Source organism: Castanea sativa, chromosome 1, assembly GCF_040712315.1.
Source record: "Castanea sativa cultivar Marrone di Chiusa Pesio chromosome 1, ASM4071231v1".
Lineage (NCBI taxonomy): Eukaryota > Viridiplantae > Streptophyta > Magnoliopsida > Fagales > Fagaceae > Castanea > Castanea sativa.
Genome location: NC_134013.1, coordinates 8,049,143 through 8,071,142, shown reverse-complemented (window position 1 = coordinate 8,071,142; position 22,000 = coordinate 8,049,143). Strand labels below are relative to the sequence as shown.

Genomic DNA, 22,000 nt, shown 5'->3' with positions numbered 1-22,000 from the left:
GTGACGGGGTTTCAGCGACGAAATGAATTTCGTCACTAAAAGTCCAATTTCGTCACTAAAAGTTTTTAGTGACGAAATATTGGAATTTTAGTGACGAATTTTTTCGTCACTGAAAATACATTTTGTTGTAGTGTTGAGAATATAGTTGATATTTTGATAAATGAAAAAAATAACTGTTTAGTCTTTCTTTAATTTGGTGCTGACTCTAAGTCTATTCTAGGTACTGACTCCTAATAGTTTCTCTACTTGGTGTATATTCTAAGTAAAACCTAGGTATTGATCTAGAACATATCTCGTTATTTTATTGATGTTTTAATTTTATTTTGATTGTTCTGCGTTACAACCACTCTACAAGTGTTGTTTTTTGACGACCCTTGTAGATTATAGAAGTCTTCGACTGCAGCCTCACTTGCACCCGACTCTTTCTATGGAGGGGAACACTTTAGGCAAAATTCAGACCATTTTTCTACAATAATATAATGAAAATCCATTGCTGCACTAGTACACTGATACGCCATTTTGTTAGTCAAGAACTCGAGGTTTCGCTTTTTGACCAGAACAAAGGCTGAGCTCATGGCATGTGACACTGCGTGACTTTCAAGTTTCTAAGTTATCAAATCAAAGCGCTGGCGTGAAATTACATAGGCAACCACTCTACAAGTGTTGGTTTTTTGACGACCTTTGTTGATTATAAAAGTCTTCGGCTGCAGCCTCACTTGCACCCCTGACTCGACCCGGGTCACCCACCTTGTTCTCGAACCAGCTGGCTACTCAGGTACACTCAGCCCACTCATTTCTCAACCAACTCACTTTCCTCCACTTCTCTGATAACTCTTTCTTTGGCCCTATACCTTCTTCCAAACTCACTCACCTCACTTTCGATTTTGCGACGACTCGATTTGAGTTACAACAACCTCACTGGGTCACTCCCACCAAACTTGCTTGAACTCGATCTAAAGCACAATTCACTATCTGGGTATCTCTCAAATTCGTCTTTTGACGGGTTGACCATCAGTTGGAAGTGGTGGAACTCAGCGAAAACTCATTCACGGGGACACTACAAGCTTGGTTTTTTCTCTTGCCGTCACTTCAACAAGTTCACTTCGCCAATAACTGCTTGACATGTGTCGAGGTTTGGAAGCCCACCAGTCGCAACAGCAACCTCGTGACCGTTGATTCAACAGCATTGATTGGTACTTGCCTGTGATTAGCGTCTCTGAATAATGAGTTCTGTCAAAGCTAAACCAGTCACGCAGTGCCACGTGGTGGCCATGCCTTATCCTGGTCGCGGCCACATCAACCCCATGATGAACCTCTGTAAAGCACTTGCTTCAAAAAACAGCAATATCCTTGTCACCTTTGTTGTCACCGAAGAATGGCTCGGTTTCATCGGCTGTGATCCAAAGCCCGACAACCTTCGATTCGGCACCATTCCTAACGTTATCCCATCAGAGTTAGTCCGCGCTGCTGACATTTACTCCTTCGCCAAAGCTACGAGGACGAAGTTGGAAGCTCCATTTGTGCGGCTCCTTGATCAGCTTGAGCCTCCGGTTACAGTTATCATGGCTGATACTTTTCTTTTCTGGGCAGTTGGAGTTGGGAACCGAAGGAATATTCCGGTGGCATCGTTTTGGCCTATGTCGCAGTACTCCATGTTCACCATCATCCAACATGGGGATCTTTTAGTAAAAAATGGCCAGTTACTAGCTGACTCAGGTAAGTATGTATTAAATTATTAATACAAATTCTTTTTGCTTATCTCTCCTTCTACTTCTTTGTTTTCTTAGTAAATAATAAATAAAATATTTCAATTTTTTTTTAAATGTGAGTAGAAAAGAAAAAAAAAAGCATTATTGGAAAATAATGATGTTTAAAACGGTAAGTTCTCAAAAGTTTACATAATACAATATTATATATTCAACCGAAAGTCAATCTGCTTTAGTTTTATATGTATTAAAAATTATTGATTAAAATTAGTTAGTAATCTTTGCAATGCATAAAAAAAGTAACAAAATATTATCTTTTCTATGCTTTTTTATAATAAAAAAAATTAAGTATGGATTTTGATAATTATTAAAAGATATTCTAAATATATGATTGTGTTTGTTAATAGAATTGAATCTATTATATTATTTAAAGGAAATATAATATGACAATTCTAATGTAGACGATAAATATAAGAGCTTTTATAGTGAATTCTTATAGAATTAAAACTCAACGAAAAAATACATATTAGAATAATAATGTGAAAAAAAAAATGTGCTTTAAAAGTTTATATGGCAATTGTAGGGACATAATTTTCAGATCAAGCCTAAAATGTAAGGGATCTTGGCTTAGTGAACCTAGAACAATAAATTTTTAGAGAGTGGGTCAAAGAGCTAGGTTTTAATGCATGGATAACAGTTAATATGGTTGTGGATGATGAGCCAATAAGAATTGAACTCAGTTTGTGCGAGAAAGTTTGTCCTCAACACAGTCCGAAGAGCTTTGTTCTAGTATATATTGGATGACAATGGTTACAGGAGTTGTTGAGATTGCTATAGTGCTTTCTCTTTTCCTTTTTTCATCCCCTTTCTCTGGAATTTCTACCCTTATTTATATTACATCTCTCTCTTCATCCTTACCCTACACGTGGACTACATGTGGACAGTTGATGGTTTATGTTGATACTTGTCCCATCAGTCCCCTCTAAAAGTCTTCTGGGGTGGCTGTAAGGCTGCCATAATACTGTTTAGAAGTCACTTCCTCATTAATGCGATGGTAGCAGCTTTCCCTTAGATATTTTTGAGTCCTTATCCCTCTTGTACGTTCATGATGTTCGTTGCTATCATTAGAACTTCCTGAAAGGTCATCCTTGATCATTAAGATCTATACCAAATTTGCGTTTAGTTTTATCCGAGGAGATAGTACTCCTCGAACTCGGACCACCCATGCTTCTCAGCCAAATCCCAAAATCCATGACCCCACAGCAATAATAGAACAAGTTAACATAAAGTCATTTTTATTTTATTTATATTGCATATAGATTTAGATTATAGATATATAAAATAATTTATCGGTTGAATCCAAAACTATAGCGTGGCTTCCTAATAAGTAATAAAATTTAACTTAAGGGACCCATAACATATAATAGACAGATAATCCATACTCGTGGCTCCCTCCCAAAAAACTCAAAAAAAAAAAAAAAGCCTTTTACCTTTAACAAATTCTTAAAAGTTAGCTCATAACATCCGCCCTTAAGTTAGTTCATCCTTTGAAGACAACCTCCAATGTACACTAACAATAACTGATCTTAATGTCCTCAAGTGGTTCTTCCAAGGAGGGCAACCACTGCAAAGATTAATTTTTTTGAGTTTATTTAATTTTATTTTTAAATGTGGCAATACTATTTTAATTGATTTTCTTTTAGAAAAATACTGGACATAACAACGTAATAAATATGACTTTTATTTAATTTTTATATTATGAGAAATCTAACTATAATATTTTACTTTTTCAAAAGAAAAAAAATGCAAATAATTTTTTTTTTATAGGCAAAAATGCAAATAATTAAGAAGCGAATATTGATAATGCAGTATAGTTGGTAAGTACGCATATTGTACCATGCGAAATAATTAAAATTACTCATGTCTTATGTATTGTGTGCAAATATGCATAATTAAACGCGTTATTATGAGGCTAGACGTACATCACACGTTAGTTACAAATAAGTCAGCAAGTTATATGTATTATTAAAAAATATTTATAATATATAATTATGTTTTTTAATAGAATTGAATCTATTATATTATTTAAAGAAAATATAATATGACAAAATTCTAATGTAAACAATAAATATAAGAGCTTTTATAGTGATTCCTTATAGAATCTAAACTCAACAGAAAGATACATATTAGAAGAGTGACGTGAAAAAATATATGTTTTAAAAGTTTATGTGGCAATAATAGAAGAAATTAATAGAAAGTCGTTTTTATTTTATTTTATATTGCATATAGATATAGATTATAAATATATAAAATAATTTAAAGTTTGAATCCAAAATTATAGCATGACTTCCTAATAGGTAATAAAATTTAACTTAAAGGGACCCATAATATATAATAGATAGATGATCCATACTTGTGGCTCCCTCCCCAAAAACATTATAATAAAAAAAAAAAAAAAGTCTTTTACCTTTAACAAATTCTTAAAAGTTAGCTCAGAATCTACGCCCTTAAGTTAGTTCATCCTTTGAGGACATTCACCAGTGTCCACCAACAATCACTGATCTTGATGTCCTCAAGTGGTTCTACCAAGGAGAGCAACCACCGCAATCCGCAAAGATTAATGTGTTTGAGTTTTTTTTTTTTTTTTTTTAATGTGGCAATACTATTTTAATTAATTTTCCATTTAGAAGAATACTGGACATATAATAATGTAGTAAATATGACTTCTATTTAATTTGTATATTATGAGAAATCTATATGATATTTGACTTTTTCAAAAGAAAAAAAACACTGCAAATAATTAAGAAACCAATATTAATAAATTTCTATATTATGAGAAATCCATGTAATATTTTACTTTTTCAAAAGAAAAAAAAAACTGCAAATAATTAAGAAACCAATATTAATAACGTAGTTGACTCTCAAAAAGAAAATATTAATAACGTAGTATAATTAGTAAGTACACATATTGTACTTTTTTTCTTTTTTTCTTTTTTGATAGGATACACATATTGTACTTGTACAATACGTGTACGTGCGTAACAATTAAAATTGCTCGCATCTTATGTATTGTGTGCAACTGCAAACATGCTGAATTAAACGCATTACTATGAGGCTAGGCGTACATCAGTGCATCACGCGTTAGTTATGGACAAGTCGGCGAGTTATACAAGAATGAGCATGTCATGTTTAATATATTTCAAGTATATAACCCAAAAATTAAAAACAAAGCTGACAACAAAACACAAATCCCAAATCTATGCCTCATGCTTCCAATGCCCAAATAATCATGTTTAGTTTCTTTAATAAATAAATAAACTAACACTACTCCAACATAAATTAGTACCGTTGTATCTACAATATTTTCACAACAATTTTATAATAAAGTCTAGGTAGTAAGTTGGTATTGATTATAATCTCTATCTATTACTAATATCACTTTTTTATTCACCATCACCAATAACAATCTGCTACTAAGAATTTGTTATGAATATAACATTACTCCTAATAAAGGTGTACATCAAACCCACCAAAACCAATCTGACCCAATCCAACTCAACCTAACGGGTTGTGTCGATTTTTAAGGATTGGTGGATTGGGTTAGGTTATGAATTTTTTTTTTTACACTAGGTCAAGTTGGATTTGGGTCATGAGATTTACAAATTCACCTAACCCAATCCGACCCACCTATATTTAATATATTTTTAAATTTTTAAATATATTATATAATTTTGTTATTTACTTTTTTGCCCCCTTCCTAAATAAAACCCAAATCCTAAGTTTTTCTCATATAATTTGTATTTGTTTGGTGTTATACTCATGATTATTTGGTTATAAATTTGCTCTTATTTGTGGTGGTGTTTTTCTAATGCTCAATTTAATAATAATAATAATAACAACTAAAAAAAAAATGTCCAACCCATGAGTTTAACCTGACCCAACCCGTTCCATGTGGATTGGATTAGACCCATGTGATGGGTTGGGTTTTTATAACCCACCATAGTACGTTGGGTTCAAAGAACTCTACAAATCTGACTCATGCATACCCCTAACTCCTAATACAAAAACTTAATAATCAATGAGCCAATGAACGTGATTGGTGTGTATAATAATGAGTATTTGAATTACTTTTTATAATTAGTGAAGCATCAATTTATAAGACCTATATGATTGAATTTGCTTTGGCTCAAAGTTGTATTGCTTTTATTTCATTCTTAATGAAAGTTGCAATCTCCTTAGCAAATTTTTTTTTTTTTTTTAAAACTTTAAAATTTGTTGGGATCTTCTAAGGATTGAGTCACACTTAGCAAGAGTAGTTAAAAAGGTTATGATACAAACATTATTTGCTTTTATCTATAAAAAATATAGAATCTTTTCCGTATTTTTATTACAATTTTTAATAAAAAATAAACATAACATACCCGTACAATAAATGTACTGTTTGTTTTTTAATCTGTTTTTGTATTTTTATGTGGAGTTTTTGAAATGTACTTTTTTTTAAGATGCTGAAATATACTCATCTGTATATTTACCATATTATACTTGTACCATATTTTACTGGCTATAAATCGCCAACCTCTAAAATTGATATTTGATCAATTTTTAACAGTCCTGATACAAAATCTACCCAAATTGAAATTAATGAAATTGATTTTAGTTCGTTGAAGTGTGATCTTGAATTGTATCTACAAATATAAGTTTGTCATGTTTATTTACATAAGAAAATTTATTAAGAAACAATCATTATTTATTTCTTTTTATGTTTTTCTAAATGTCGAATAGATCTCAATTTTATTTTTTATGCATGAATTTAATTTTGATTATTATTATATTTCTCAATCTTTAATGTTGATTTTTTTTTATGGCTTCCAAATATGAAATCCTAATTTTGTTATGATTCCTTGGTCACGTTCTTGGTTTCTCACAGAAATCATTTTTTCCCCCGGGCGTGAGGGGTGGTTTTTCTTTCTTTGCTTTGAAAGATTACCAAAGAGATTGATTTGGTAGTGCACAATGAAGCCATAGCTGCCAAAAGCATGGAATAATGAAAATGGAGAGAACACCTTGACAAATTAGAGGATGGATTTTTTTGGGATAAAATTTGGCTACAACCAACAATAAGAAAATTTCATGTGTTTACTTACTAAATCACACTTAAGTGATTGTATGCAATCATTTTGACAAGGACACATATAATCTTCCTATTGTTGGTGTGGGGAATAAAAAGACTATGATGGGTATATGGGCCTTTGGGCCATGCTAAGGAAGGCCGACCTGCTCCTGGGTTTAGAACTTGTTAGTACTATGGGTCGGCCCATACGCCGAGGATCCGAGAGTACAGCCGAGGATGATTTTTCCCCTCGGACGGACATCGGAGATTCCGGGACTTCATTGTAAAGGTTAGGGAATGACACGGTGAAGACCAATGGTAAAAGGGGGTGAACCCTTGAATGTCCTAGAAGCATCGATACTAGAGAAATACCAAGGATAAAGGCTGCCACATCTGCATTAAAGACCCTGCACCTACCACCCTGGCCGCATTAATGGGAAAGTGACACCTGAACAGTGGAAGGGAAACTTCTGGTTACTATTCAAAGGCACTAAGAAAAGAAATATCTAGGCTAAGGGGGAGTTGGGGCAACACGTGTACAAAGTATCAAAAAGAAGAGTATTTAAGGAGCAACCTAGAACTGAAAATGGGGGGGACTACTTTGTAATCTAAAAGGAAAAGAAAAAAGAGGAAGAGATAATATAAGAATAACTCTTGGCTTACGTCCGAGGAGGTTGATTTACAATATTCCCTGTTGTTTTTGAGTGTTTGCAATCTTTGGCTTGTCATTTAATCCTCACACACTTCTAACCTGGGTTTCAAGCCCACACTCTACAAATTCATATTGTTTAAGGCTCATTGGGCCTGAGCCCGTAACTGTTCTTAGGGCCAGGTGCAATTGTGCACTTACGATTGGCGCCGTCTGTGGGAAGCTAGTCTAGAAGAGGTAGGAATATTATGGCAGACTTAGGCTCTCACCATGCAGAGTCACAGGGATCACAACCGGAAGATTATTTCGAACGTCTTGAACGTCGAAGGGATCGTGAAGGGAGTGTCCATACAGAATACCCCGGCGCTAGCCATACTCATGGCGGGGGTAGCACCACCCATGAGGAGGGTTCTAAATCCATGCAGAAGGAAATCAATCGTTTGAAGAGAAAGTTGCGCCGTGCTAAACGTAAGTTTTCACCGTCCTCGTCTAATTCTTCCTCGGAGAAGGATAGGGGAGGTGGCTACAGCTCGAGGTCGCGCTCCCCCACCAGTGCAACGTCCTCCGGTGAGGAGGACGACCAGCCAACCCGCAGACGTAAGAAGCTTCGTTCTAGGGGTTTAGGCAACGATACTATGAGTAGGGCGTTGCACCAACTCTCTAAATCTCCGTTTTCACGGAGGATTGAGATGGGGAGGCTTCCCAGGAGGTTCACCCAGCCCACCTTTACCATCTATAATGGTCGGACTGATCCGGTGGAGCACGTGAGTCACTTCAACCAGAGGATGGCAGTGCACTCTCACAATGAGACTCTGATGTGTAAAGTTTTCCCCTCCAGTTTGGGACCTGTGGCTATGAGATGGTTTAACGGTCTCAAATCGGGGTCTGTAGGCTCATTCGGGGAACTAACTAGGGCATTCGCTTCGCGGTTCATTACGTGTAGCAGAGTCCCTCGGCCATTGAACTCGCTGCTATCCATGGCCATGAAGGAAGGGGAGACGCTGAAAGCATACTCCGACCGATACTGGGAAATGTTTAACGAAATAGATGGTGATTTTGATAAGGTGGCGCTTAATACCTTTAAGGTAGGTCTTCCTACTGACCACGACCTAAGAAAGTCTTTGACGAAAAAGCCCGTCCGCAGCGTACGTCGCCTTATGGATCGTATTGATGAGTACAAAAGGGTAGAGGAAGACCGGCCACGGGGAAGGGAAAGGAGAAGGTTATCCTAGCAGAGAGAAGGGATTTCGAATTCGGACGGATATCACAACAACAAGCCGAGGAGGGATTACTTCGGGCAATCCGGCTCGGCACACCTCGAGTACATGCAAATGCGTATTCCGAGAACCGCAAAGTGCATCGATTCTTGGAGAAAGTTCGTAAAGAGCCCTTCTTCAGATGGCCCGGTAAGATGGCGGGAGCCCCGCGAAAAGAAACCAAAACCTCTTTTGTCGCCATCGGGATGTGGGCCACACTACCGAGCCCCGCTCGGATCCCGTGGAACCATCCGGGAACAACTCGTCGGTGAGGGAAAGTTGAAGCGGCACTTGTGTCGGCCCAGCACGGCGGAGTCGGAGTCAAGTTGGCTCGAAACAACCGGAGGAACAATTCATCTCGGCCGGCGTGGGAACAATTAATGTTATCTTTGCTGCACTTTAGTAGGACCGGCTCGGGTCCCACTAGGGTGATGGCGGTTTCCCATCCTCGGAGCCGAGGATGTGGGCTGCGAGCCGAAGAGGTTGAAGGGCACTTTGCCCGTCTTAGGTTTCTCAGAGGATAAGGTAGGGACTATCCGGCCCCATGACGATGCTCTTGTTGTCACCCTCGGGATAGGGAACTATGATGTGAGGAGGGTGATGATAGATCGGGGCGGCGGTGCGTATATCATGTACCCTGATCTATTTAAGGGGCTAAGGTTGGAGTTGGAAGATCTAACTCCTTACGACTCCCCACTTATAAGCTTCGAAGGGAGAGCCGTTGTGCCGAAGGGACAGATTCGTTTACCCATTCAATCCGGTACAGAAACGGTTGAGGTGGATTTTATTGTGGTTGACGCGTACTCTCCATATACAGCCATCCTCGCCAGGCCATGGCTGCACGCTCTGAGAGCTGTCTCCTCTACCTTGCACGTTAAGGTTAAATTCCCCTCGGGGGAGCATGTTGAGGAAATCCTCGGCAGCCAGGTAGTGGCCAGGCAATGCATATCGGCCGCGGTGCTTCGTCAGTCAGAAATTGAGTCATCAACTTTGCCCATCCAGGAGTCATAGCAATTAACAACTACGGGGGCACCTGGAGCGATGACAGGAGATGAGGCTGTTTGTGAGGAGTTAGAGAAGTTTGTAATAGCAGATGATCCAGAGAGGTTCTTCCAAGTTGGCATACGTTTGCCACACCAAGAGAAGATGGAGTTGTTGGAATTTCTAAAGAATAATATAGATGTCTTTGCGTGGGACCCCTATGAGGCTCCAGGCGTAGATCGGAGCTTCATTTGTCATCGTTTAAATGTCAATCCTGCCATTGTTCCGATGAGGCAGCCACCTCGGCGATCCTCCAGAGAACATTCTGAGGCTGTGAAGGAAGAGGTTCTTAAACTCAAAAGGGCGGGGGCTATCAAAGAAGTTTTCTACCCTGAATGGTTGGCTCATACTGTTGTTATTAAAAAGAAGAATGGCAAATGGAGAGTATGTGTGGACTTTCTCGATCCGATAAGGCTGTCCTAAAGATTCGTTCCCAATGCCACGTATTGATCAACTGGTAGATGCTACTATCGGACATCCTCGGATGAGTTTCTTGGACGCCTTCCAGGGTTACCACCAAATTCCCTTGGCGTTAGAGGATCAGGAGAAGACTACTTTCATTACTCCGACTGGAAACTATCATTATAAGGTCATGCCATTTGGGTTAAAAAATGCTGGGGCTACTTACCAAAGAATGATGACCCGAATGTTTGAACAGCAACTGGGGAAAACCATTGAAGTATACGTGGATGATATGGTGGTGAAGAGTAAAACAGTACCTTCACACATGACAAATCTGGCCGACACCTTCCAGATGCTAAGAAAGTATAGTCTGCGCCTTAACGCCTCAAAGTGTTCTTTTGGCGTGGGGTCTGGAAAGTTTTTGGGGTACATGATTACTCACAGAGGCATAGAGGTGAACCCAGTGCAGGTCAAGGCTATTCAGGATTTGCAACCGCCTCGGAACCCAAAAGAGATCCAAAAACTGACTGGAATGATTGCTGCATTGAATAGGTTTATCTCTCGGTTCATTGACCGATGCCGTCCTTTCTTTCAATTGTTGAATAAGTGGAAAGGGTTTCAATGGACCAAGGGCTGATGCGTGTTAGCTTTCCGCAGCTTAAGCAATATCTTTCTCGGCCACCCATTTTGTCTCGCCACTGAGGTGGACGAGGTTTTGTTCGCTTATCTGGCCGGTGGTTTGTCACGCGGTGAGCCTAGTCCTTATAAGGAATGAAAGCGGGGTGCAAAGCCGATCTACTACGTTAGTAAGTCCTTGAATGAGGCCGAGGTGCGCTATCGCCCTTGGAAAAAGCGCTTCGGCGGCCGTAGTCCACGCCACGTGCAAACTTCCTCATTATTTCCAATCTCATCTGTGGTTGTTCGACCCAATTGCCTCTCAAGGCGGTGTTACGCAGCGTCGATTATTCGGCAGGTGGCAAAATGGGGAACCATTTTGGGAGCCTTTGATGTTAAATACAAGCCTCGCACCCTCGGTGAAGGGTCGGAGTCCTCGACGACTTGGTGGCGGAGTTCTTGAACCATTGTTAGAAGAAACTCTAAAAGAAGCACACATGGATGGAAAGTCAATTGGAATGATCACGGCCGCAGTGCCCTCGGCTTGGAAAGTATATGTGGATGGGGCTGCTAATCAGAGAGGGTCTGGTATTGGACTTGTTCTGATGTCCCCTGAAGGAATTGTCTTCGAAAAATCTTTAAGATTGGCCTTCTCGGCTACTAACAATGAGGCCGAGTATGAAGCAGTCTTAGTAGGCATGCAGATGGTACGTAAGATGGGTGGCAAGGAAATCCATGTGTTCTCGGACTCTTAGTTAGTGGTCGGCCAAGTCATGGGGACCATAGAGGCTAGAGACCCCAGAATGCAGGAATATTTGGCCCAGGTCAAACGTCAGCAGGCTGAATTCGACTCTTTTGCCTTAGCTCACGTCTCTAGGAGTGGAAACACTCATGCAGATTCTTTGGCTACGCTGGCAACGTCCTCGGCTCAAGGTTTACCTAGGGTTATCCTCGTTGAGGATTTGGTAGAGCCTACTCTTGTAATTGCTAACGCGCCTCGCATCCATCTAATAAGGCCTGGTCCTAGCTGGATGGACTCGATCGTGTCTTTTCTTAAGAATGACATTCTTCCCGAGGACAAGGCTGAAGCAGGAAAGATACGTCGAAAGGCGCCACGTTTCTGGTTGTCCGAGGACCGAAAGCTTATACAAACGATCCTTTTCGGGACCGTACTTGTTGTGTGTGCACCCGAGTCAACGAGAAGCATTCTTGGAGGAGCATGAGGAATTTGTGGGAGCCACACTCTGGGGAAGGTCTTTAGCCCATAGAGCCACGACTCGGGGTTATTGGTGGCCCAATATGCGAGAGGAGGCTCAGGGACTATGCCGAGGAAAATGTGATCAATGCCGGAGATTCGCCCCTAATATTCATCAACCTAGAGGGGTTCTTAACCCTCTCTCCAGGTCCCTGGCCCTTTGCCCAATGGGGATTGGACATAGTGGGGCCGTTCAGGAGAGCTGCCGGGAAACAAAAGATGGCTTCTTGTGGGAGCGCATTACTTCACTAAATGGGTTGAAGCTGAGCCCTTAGCCAACATCCGCGATATTGATTCCAAGAAATTTATCTGGAAAAATATTGTCACTAGATTCGGTATACCACATACACTTGTCTCAGACAATGGCGTTCAATTTGACAGCAAGGCCTTTAGGAAATATTGTGGTGACATGGGTATCATAAATAGATACTCTACCCCAGCTTATCCTCAGGGAAATGGGCAAGCCGAGGCCGTTAACAAGGTCATAGTCAACGGGCTCAAGAAGAGGTTAGACGATGCGAAAGGCAGATGGGTAGAAGAGCTCCCTCATGTTCTGTGGACATATAGGACCACACCGCGCAGGTCCACTGGAGAAACGCCATTCTCTATTACTTATGGAGCCGAGGCGGTGATACCTCTGGAATCTGGTTTTTCTACTCTAAAGACGAGTTCTTTTAGCCCAAAGAATAACAAGGGACTCCTGGAGAAAGATCTTAATTTACTTGAGGAACGGCGTGAGGCAGCTATGGTCCAAATGGCTTATTATCAACAGAAGCTAAAACGAGGATATGATGCCCACGTGAAGCTAAGGCCACTTGCACCTGGTGATCTTGTATTAAGAAAGGTTGTGGGCACCTCTAAAAACCCAGCTTGGGGTAAGTTAGGACCCAACTGGGAGGGCCCCTATCGCATTGTTTCAATGGCAGGCATAGGGTCATATCGGCTAGCTGATCTAGATGAAAAAATTGTACCACGCCCATGGAATGTAAATAATCTTAGAAGATATTATTATTAATGAAATTCGCTTTTGGCAGCTAACATTTCAAAGTTATGAGTATCTCTAACGCTTGAAGCTATTATTCTAAAAGAATCAAACAGAAACTTGGTTAAGTGCAGTCCTCGGACCACAAACCTTGTGGAAATTGATGTCTTGTCATTTGTTAAACAGAACCTTAGTTAGGCCGGGTCCTCGGACCTCCTGCTTTGGGAAAATTAACATCTGAGATTATCATTTTTAAGAATCAAACAGAAACTTGGTTAAGTGCAGTCCTCGGACCATAAACCTTGTGGAAATTGATGTCTTGTCATTTGTTAAACAGAACCTTAGTTAGGCCGTCGCATCGGACCTCCTGCTTTGGGAAAATTAACATTTGAGATTATCATTTTTAAGAATCAAACAGAAACTTGGTTAAGTGCAGTCCTCGGACCACAAACCTTGTGGAAATTGATGTCTTGTCATTTGTTAAACAGAACCTTAGTTAGGCCGGGTCCTCGGACCTCCTGCTTTGGGAAAATTAACATTTGAGATTATCATTTTTAAGAATCAAACAGAACTTGGTTAAGTGCCGGTCCTCGGACCACAAACCTTGTGGAAATTGATGTCTTGTCATTTGTTAAACAGAACCTTAGTTAGGCTGGGTCCTCGGACCTCCTGCTTTGGGAAAATTAACATTTGAGGTTATCATTTGTAAGAATCAAACAGAACCTTGGTTAAGTGCGGTCCTCGGACCACAAACCTTGTGGAAATTGATGTCTTGTCATTTGTTAAACAGAACCTTAGTTATGCCGGGTCTTCGGACCTCCTGCTTTGGGAAATTTAACATTTGAAGTTACAATTTTTAAGAATCAAACAGAAAATTGGTTAAGTCTTATCTTCGGACCACGACTTTGATCAAAGTTAACTCCTTATTATGTCTGGGTGTTAATGTGTTACTGTTTATTAACTCGGATCTTAAGTTTTATATCTTTAAGTGATAAGCAAATTTGTGTAAGGAATGGTCCTCGGATCTTACATCCTACTAGAAACGGTGCTATACATTACAAGGGTTTGATCGTTATATGAGGTCTTTTCTTCTTTTTAATCAAGGCATTGTTTAAATATCTCAACCATGTCACCTTCTGTTAAATCTTTAATAACATGCGCGTGATTATGTGGAAGTTATGATTGTGCAATCCTTGGAGTTAGATTTGTTTACTCTGAGAAACTTTTGCTATGTATTAACGGGAAACTTTTGCGATAAGTATAAAAAGAATAAAGTAAAAACAGGTGCAACACGGGTGAAAATCAAATAAAGTTGTTCTTCATTAATCATTTGGACATGCATTACATATAAAGGCTGAACATGGAGAAAGAGAAGCCCTAAGCTAGGTCCTGAGCTTTTGGAGGAGGATCTTGCTGAGAAGTGCTGGTTCCCTCTGTCTCTTTCAACTCCAACTCAAAAGGAGACAAAACCTTTTTTCCTTTGTCTGCTACTTTCGTTGGAGGGACATTGGATTCCATGGCTTGGCTAAGGCCCTTCTCGGCATCTCCGCCTCCTTCCTTGTCTTTATTGGAACCCGAAGGTTCTGTAGGATCTGGAATTGGCTTCGGGACCATGGAAGGAAGAGCAGGAAGAGTTGTCTCGGGGGTAGGAGTATCAGCAGGAGCCTCTTCAATCTCCTGTATCTCCAGGGGAAGCCAAACGTTCTCAGACTTCCTCAGATCCGAGGATAGAGGAACTCCTGCTACGTTTAAAGCTTCCCCGGACTTTCGACGGTACTCTCGGCACAAAGCCGCGAAGTCTCGTCGCTGCTCCTCGGTGGTTTGCTACCCCTTCCTCGAAACTCGCACTTGCGCGGCTTGTAAAGAGAGTTGGAATGAGCTGGCTTCTTCCTTCATCGGCGCAAGTTCTTCCAAATCCGAGCGTTCCCGTTGGACTCGGGCGAGCTCGTCATTTTTCGCGAAAGAGCTTGCGCGCGCCCTTCTATCCGGGTCTTCATAGTCTTCAAGTTTGGCTCGACCCCCATTTTCTCTCTCCTCGCTCGGCCACCTCCGAGGTAAGCTTTTCATTCTCGGCAAAGAGTCATGCCCAAGGACTTCTGTCTCCGGCCTAATCTCCAACTCGGTCCTGGCCTTCTTCCGAGTGTCTTCTATAAATTTCTCGGCTACAAAGACCTCCCGAATGGCATGTAACAAAATGTGATGGAATCGGGGAATAGTAAACAAACTTATGAATATTGTTAAAAGTGGAATCTTCCTAAAAAGGGTAAAAACTTACCAGCTAAATCCCTTTTTAAAGAGAGGAATAGTTGTGGGCGACTCATTTTTTCCAAGGTCTCCATGTCCTTGGGCAACTTGAAAGATGGCGCTCCAACACTTCGGCCAAGTGGTGGGCATGGCCTTGTTGAACCGCCCTTATTCGGATTGGCAGAGATGGGTGCGCCGTCCGGTCTTAAATCGGAGGACGGTGGTCGGTGCTCGGCGCACTTCGGCCTCGTCCCCGATTTCCCCGCTTTCAACCGAGTGGGCCCTACCTTGCCTTTGTCCGGCTTCTGCTTGAAGTGGGAGTTGTTGTCGTGGTTTCTTGGGGTCCTCATCGATCGTCCCCTCAATATCCCCCTTTCTCTTCTTCTTGGGATCCTCGGCCGGAAGTTTTGGCTCGACCGGAGGAGGGGGAGGTGGCAAAGATGGGGGAACTTGGGACGTCCCGTCTTTTCTCCATAACCTTCGCAGCTCTATTGGTTAGGAGACCCTTCATCCTCGCCCATATCTTCCTCGGATTCGTCCTCGGGTAGGGCAACTACAAACCTGCAATTCCGAGAGGCCTCGGTGGCTTCTTCCTCCTCGTCGGAAAGTACGACGAATTGATTCCTCGAGGTCTCTCGGTGTCTTCAAAATGGAATTGATCTATCTCCTCGTCTAGTGTATGTGAAGAAGACACCTACTCTTCGGAATAATAGTTGCACGAGTACGGCGAGGGGAATTGCCGCTATGGTTGGTTGTACAAAACGGTGTGAGGGGCGTCAGGGAGTTCGCGGTCGTCCAAAAAGTGGGGCCGGGCTATGTTTATTCTCCTTCGTCTTCGGTCACCCGCAATTATGGCGTTCTCTATCTCCTGGAAGTCCGAGGATATGGGAGTGTACCCCAGAATAAGATGAGCAGCCCTGAGTTGTAAGTCTTCGCTAACGAACACCTCGGAGCGAAGTACTCGGTTTAGGTCTGCGATGTTACAGTGACTCAAACGAGGGCGCACGTGTTGCTTATCTGCAAAAAAGACGTCAAAACAAACAAGCCTGATCAGATTCACACAGATATGTAATAAGTTTAAGTAATTATGAATACTCATTTTTGTGTGTGTTAGAGGAAGTTGTGTTGTGGGGAGATTAATCCTATGGCATCGCACCTGGGTCCCCCCACTCAACTGGGCAGTGGAGGCCGTCGTGCCAGTTCCCAGAGACGATCAGGTGGTTGTCCTTCATGCCTTTGTTGGATTTGGGCAGACAGGAGATTAACCTAACGACACTAGAACGAGACTTAATGTAGTAACCTACATTGGAGAGTTTATGGGACTCGTACAGAAAAACGACATCATGCCAGGAGAGGTTTAGACCCATTTGCTCGTTTAGAGCATCAACGCTACCCAAAACTCTAAAAACGTTTGGGAGGCATTGATCGGGACACAACCGGTGGTTGCGAAGAATTGGCCACGGCTTCCGCCGGACAATATTCTAGACCTACGTCGCTGGGAATACGGTACTTGGCCCTAAAGCCTTCCATCCCAGCGGCTGTATCAACTAGACACTTGAATCTTCCCATTACAGAGGAACGAAAGATTAAACTCTAAGAGGGAGAATGCTTATAGTGACAGCCGAGGACAAGGACCGAGAAGAAAAGGTTAAGAATAGAAAGAACAAAAACTTACAAAGTTGAAGGTGTGCAAATTTCCACGGTTTTCTGCAGGTAAAGTATGATGGCTGATGTTTTGATGGGATTAACCCCTGGGGAATTAAATGAAGGCGCAGGTTCCCGAAGCGTCACGGCGTGCGGAAAAGCGGCCTCGAAATTATATTTGTCCCGCCCAAATTTTCGTGGAGTAACGAGGGCCGTTGGATGCCCATCTCGCCGTTGAACGTGGGGGACAAAGTGTAACTTTCAGTAATAAATGCGCGCGTTTTTGAAAATAAAACCGCCAAGTGGCATCTTCTGGGACGCGAAACGATTTCCACACGCGCCATCACTCACAAAGTGTGTGGAGTAGGTTCTCGTCAGATCAAAACCCTATTTTTCTCCTCGGACGTCGAAAATTAGAGTTTTTAGGGGCTATTGTGGGGAGTAAAAAGACCCTGATGGGTATATGGGCCTTTGGGCCATGCTAAGGAAGGCCGACCTGCTCCTGGGTTTAGAACTTGTTAGTACTATGGGTCTGCCCATACGCCGAGGATCCGAGAGTACAGCTGAGGATGATTTTTCCCCTCGGATGGACATCGGAGATTCCGGGACTTCATTGTAAAGGTTAGGGAATGACACGGTGAAGACCAATGGTAAAAGGGGGTGAACCCTTGAATGTCCTAGAAGTATCGATACTAGAGAAATACCAAGGATAAAGGCTGCCACATCCGCATTAAAGACCCTGCACCTACCACCCTGGCCGCATTAATGGAGAAGTGACACCTGAACAGTGGAAGGGAAACTTCTGGTTACTATTCAAAGGCACTGAGAAAAGAAATATCTAGGCTAAGGGGGAGTTGGGGCAACACGTGTACAAAGTATCAAAAAGAAGAGTATTTAAGGAGCAACCTAGAACTGAAAATGGGGGGGACTACTTTGTAATCTAAAAGGAAAAGAAAAAAGAGGAAGAGATAATATAAGAACAACTCTTGGCTTACGTCCGAGGAGATTGATTTACAATATTCCCCGTTGTTTTTGAGTGTTTGCAATCTTTGGCTTGTCATTTAATCCTCACACACTTCTAACCTGGGTTTCAAGCCCACACTCTACAAATTCATATTGTTTAAGGCTCATTGGGCCTGAGCCCGTAACTGTTCTTGGGGCCAGGTGCAATTGTGCACTTACAGTTGGTAGTAGCCTTATGTTATAACCAAGTTTGTAACCAAATTTTGTTTTTACTTTTTTTGTTTTAGTTTTATTTTTGCTTATTAATTTTTTGCCTATGAGATTTAACCCTTACAGCTACTTTAGAAAAAATATCCAATTCAACTATAAGTAAACTTTATTTTCATTGTAACCCGAACAAAACTTCAAAACGGCTAGAAAAATAAGTGAACTAATTACCAATTAACGTAGTTTCTTCATTATCATACTTTTACCAGGATTATGTTTATCCAATTGTGGATTTCTATTGATACCATTGGTTTTTTTTTATGTCAGCAAAATCTGAGGTGCATGTAGATTACATCCCTGGAATTTCCTCCATATAACCAAAGAATATTCCTTTTGATGTGAGAAACCAGCAAACGATGCAAATGATTCTTGAAGTTATTTCATGTGTAAACAAAGCACAATATCTATTATTAACTTCCATTTATGAGCTTGAATCGAAAGTATTCAATGTTCTTAAAGCAAAATTCTCATTCTCGGTATATGATTTGGGTCAAATCCTACCTAACTTTGATTTTGGTGAAAACACAAACCACAATGACAATAACTATCTACATTGGTTAGATTGCCAACCTAGAAGTTCCGTTCTATATATTTGAATGGGAAGTTTTCTTTCAGTATCTGTTGCCCAAATGGATGAAATTGCAGTTGGTTTGCGTGATAGTGGTATTAGATTCTTTTGGGTGGCGCGTGACGAGACTAGCAGATTGAAAGAGCTTTGTGGTCATATAGGATTAGTAGTACCTTGGTGCAATCAATTGAGAGTCTTATCTCATTCTTCTGTTGGGGGCTTTTTGTCACATTGTGGGTGGGGTTCCACTCGAGAAGGAATGTTATGTGGTCTTCCTTTTCTTACATTTCCTATAATCTTTGATCAAATCTTGAATAGTAAACTAATTGTGGAAGATTGGAAAACTGGGTGGAGGGTGAAGCAAGATATGGGAATGGACAATTTGGTGATAAGAGTGGAAATATCAAGGCTAGTGCAGAAATTTATGAATTTGGAAAATGATGAAGTGAAAGAAGTTAGGACAAGAGCAAGCGAATTTCAACGGGTGTGTCAACGTGCAATTGCAAAAGGAGGATCATCTAAAACCAGCATCAATGCCTTCATCCAGGACCTTTCACATTGTATGGTTATTGAGTAGAAAGTAACTTTTTTGTTCTGCATGACCATAAAATGTCATGCCTTCTTCACAGTTATCTACGAAGTTTTCAAGACCTTAAGCTTGATAATAGAGAAAAAAATTTATATAATAAAGAGCCAAATAGGTTGGACTTACAACTACTTTGTTATTATATAATGTATTTCAACAAGGTAGTTAAGGTTTGAACATTATTCTCACTTAGTAAAGTACCAGTGGCCTATTGAAGGTCTTTGTAATAATAATCTTTGTTTTTTAATTGCAAACTTACTCTTCTTTCTTTTTTCAAGTGTGTTAATGTGTTGTCCATTTGAAGAATCTCTAGCAAATGACTACATCTAGTATATCATGCTTCATGATGTCATCAGTAGAGTGAATTATTGTGTTATTGGACAGAGTAAGGGTTATTGTTTATTAATTTTTAGTGGCATGCCACATGAGTTGAGTTGAGTTGATCAAAAATTGATCTATACTCTTAATTTTTAGCCAACTTTACTCTACTTTTCATCTCTCTCCCTCAATCCAAACAAGCCCTAAATATTTATGCATTGCTTTTCAACACAAATTAGGCTTCATAAAAAACATCTTCATGAACAATAATTGATGATAACAATATTATTTAATTATGGTAAATTAATAAGAAGATTTTATTATGCTAAATAAGTTTTTACAACGTCTCTTCGGATGAAAAGATTGATAGATTTTAGATCGCCGCCATATGTTCTTAGCTACCAAATTAATTTAAAAAAAAAAAATTACCATTCACCACCGATTTGATGAGACCACCATCTTTGGCTTTGTCATGAGAGTAAGGGAAAGTTATCAGCCACAGTATATCTAATGAGATAGCAAGGGAGAGAGGGTACAAGAGAGGAGAGAGTACCAAAAATTTAATAAAAAAAAGGAATATATACGGAGCTATAATTATATTCCATATTTAGAAGAGGACTGTGACTTTTGCAAATTTTTGTATAGTGAAGATATTAAAAAAATTTACAAGAGCTAAAGACTCTCATGTATATTTAGAAGAGAACTTCAACTTTTGCAAATTTTTGTATAGTGATGCTAAGGGGGTGTTTTTGTGTAATTAGTATACACACCTCAATTCTATTTTAGTTTTTTAGGTGCTTTACAATAGTGGATGTGAATATATTGTTACATTAATGATCTGTTTGGATTAAGGGGGAGTAGAGTAAAGTAGAGTTGACTAAATGGGTCCCTTCAATCCAAATGGGCCCTAAGTCTTTTAAAATGAAGTATCTTGCATTTGTTCAACTCTCTTTTAATGTCATTCTTTGCACATGAAGTGCCTTGCATTTGATGAACTCTATTTTTTTATCGTCCCCATTACTTTGTGATTATCATGTGTGTATATTATCAATTGAAATTCATAACTTTTATATTGATGGTACGGTGGTTACAGGGAATTGAGTATATTTTTAAATAATAATTTAATTGTTTTATGTTAAATTTGATCTAGATGTGAAAAAAATTTATTAAAAAAAAAAACTTAAAATGTGCAACATTGAAAAAAGAATAGGAAAAAAATAAAAGTGCAACTCAAACTAGGATTAGAAATTGTGAAGAGACTTTAGGGGTTTTGGGATTTTTTTGGTTCTTTTTTAACTTTACTAATGCCTCCTACTTGGCAAACAGGCCAAGTTAGTCTTGTTCATCTCATATTGGGTTTAGTTGTTTAGGTCACTGACTAACCCGCTAAAAGGTTATTAAACCTATTACCATGGTTGTTATGGTCATTGATCATGATCCAATATATAATAGTTGAGAGAGTCTTGTAGTTCAAATGGAGAATCGTAAGATTTTACTCTTTATTAAAAAATAAGGCGACAAACACTAATAATGATTATATAAGTTAAGTAATCGATAAAAAAAATTTGACACGTCTATATATATATCTAAAAGCTAAAGTATATAGCATTTATTGTTGCTATACTCCTGTTGAGATACATCATCTACTTATTTTTTATAACTTATTTTCTCTTTTTAAACTTTTATTCTCCCTATTCTAAATAATAATAATAAAACTCTTCTTCTCCCTATTAATCCACATTTACTGTTACATTTTCTCCAACATTTTCCCTCCCTCTTTGCCTCTTTATCTCCCCGCTATTCTTAACTTTATCGTTACACTTCTTTCATCTTTTTTTTTAATATATATATATATATTGACTCTTCTTCTCCCCATTATTTTGTATAAATTCGATATTATTTCTCTCATTCAATCCATATTTTTTCCAAAAAAATTGTGATTACTCTCTCTCTCTCTCTCTCTCTCGGTGAATTTTTTTTCTTTCTTATAACTTTGAGTAAGATTGATAGGTTTTTAAAAAAAAAATTTAAATATGTGTTTTGGTATTGTGTTTTCTAAAATTTCTCATAACAAAGTCTTCTCTCTCCCTTTTATTACTTTGGTTGAATTTTAGTTAGGGTTAATACTTGGTTTTTTTTGGAAATAGGAACTTGAGTTTATATCAAAACACAATTTACATGGCTATGAATTTGAATTACTTGTAGGAGGCAAAATTTTAAGCCAATTATAAAATTCCACATTAAAATTTAGTGACAAATTCTAAATTAATATGACATTAAATTAGATAAATCAAGTGTTGACATGTGTCATTTAAGATGATAATTATCCTAATTAAATAAAGACAAACATATTTTAATTAAATTGGAATAATAATAGTTAATCATTATCTCTAT

The 22,000-nt window shown here is 39.5% G+C and overlaps 1 pseudogene; it reads left to right on the top strand.

Moving 5' to 3' along the window:
• The first annotated feature begins 496 nt into the window (after positions 1 to 496).
• On the top strand, positions 497 to 19,279 carry LOC142622357 (UDP-glycosyltransferase 87A1-like; annotated as a pseudogene).
• The last annotated feature ends 2,721 nt before the right edge of the window (positions 19,280 to 22,000 follow it).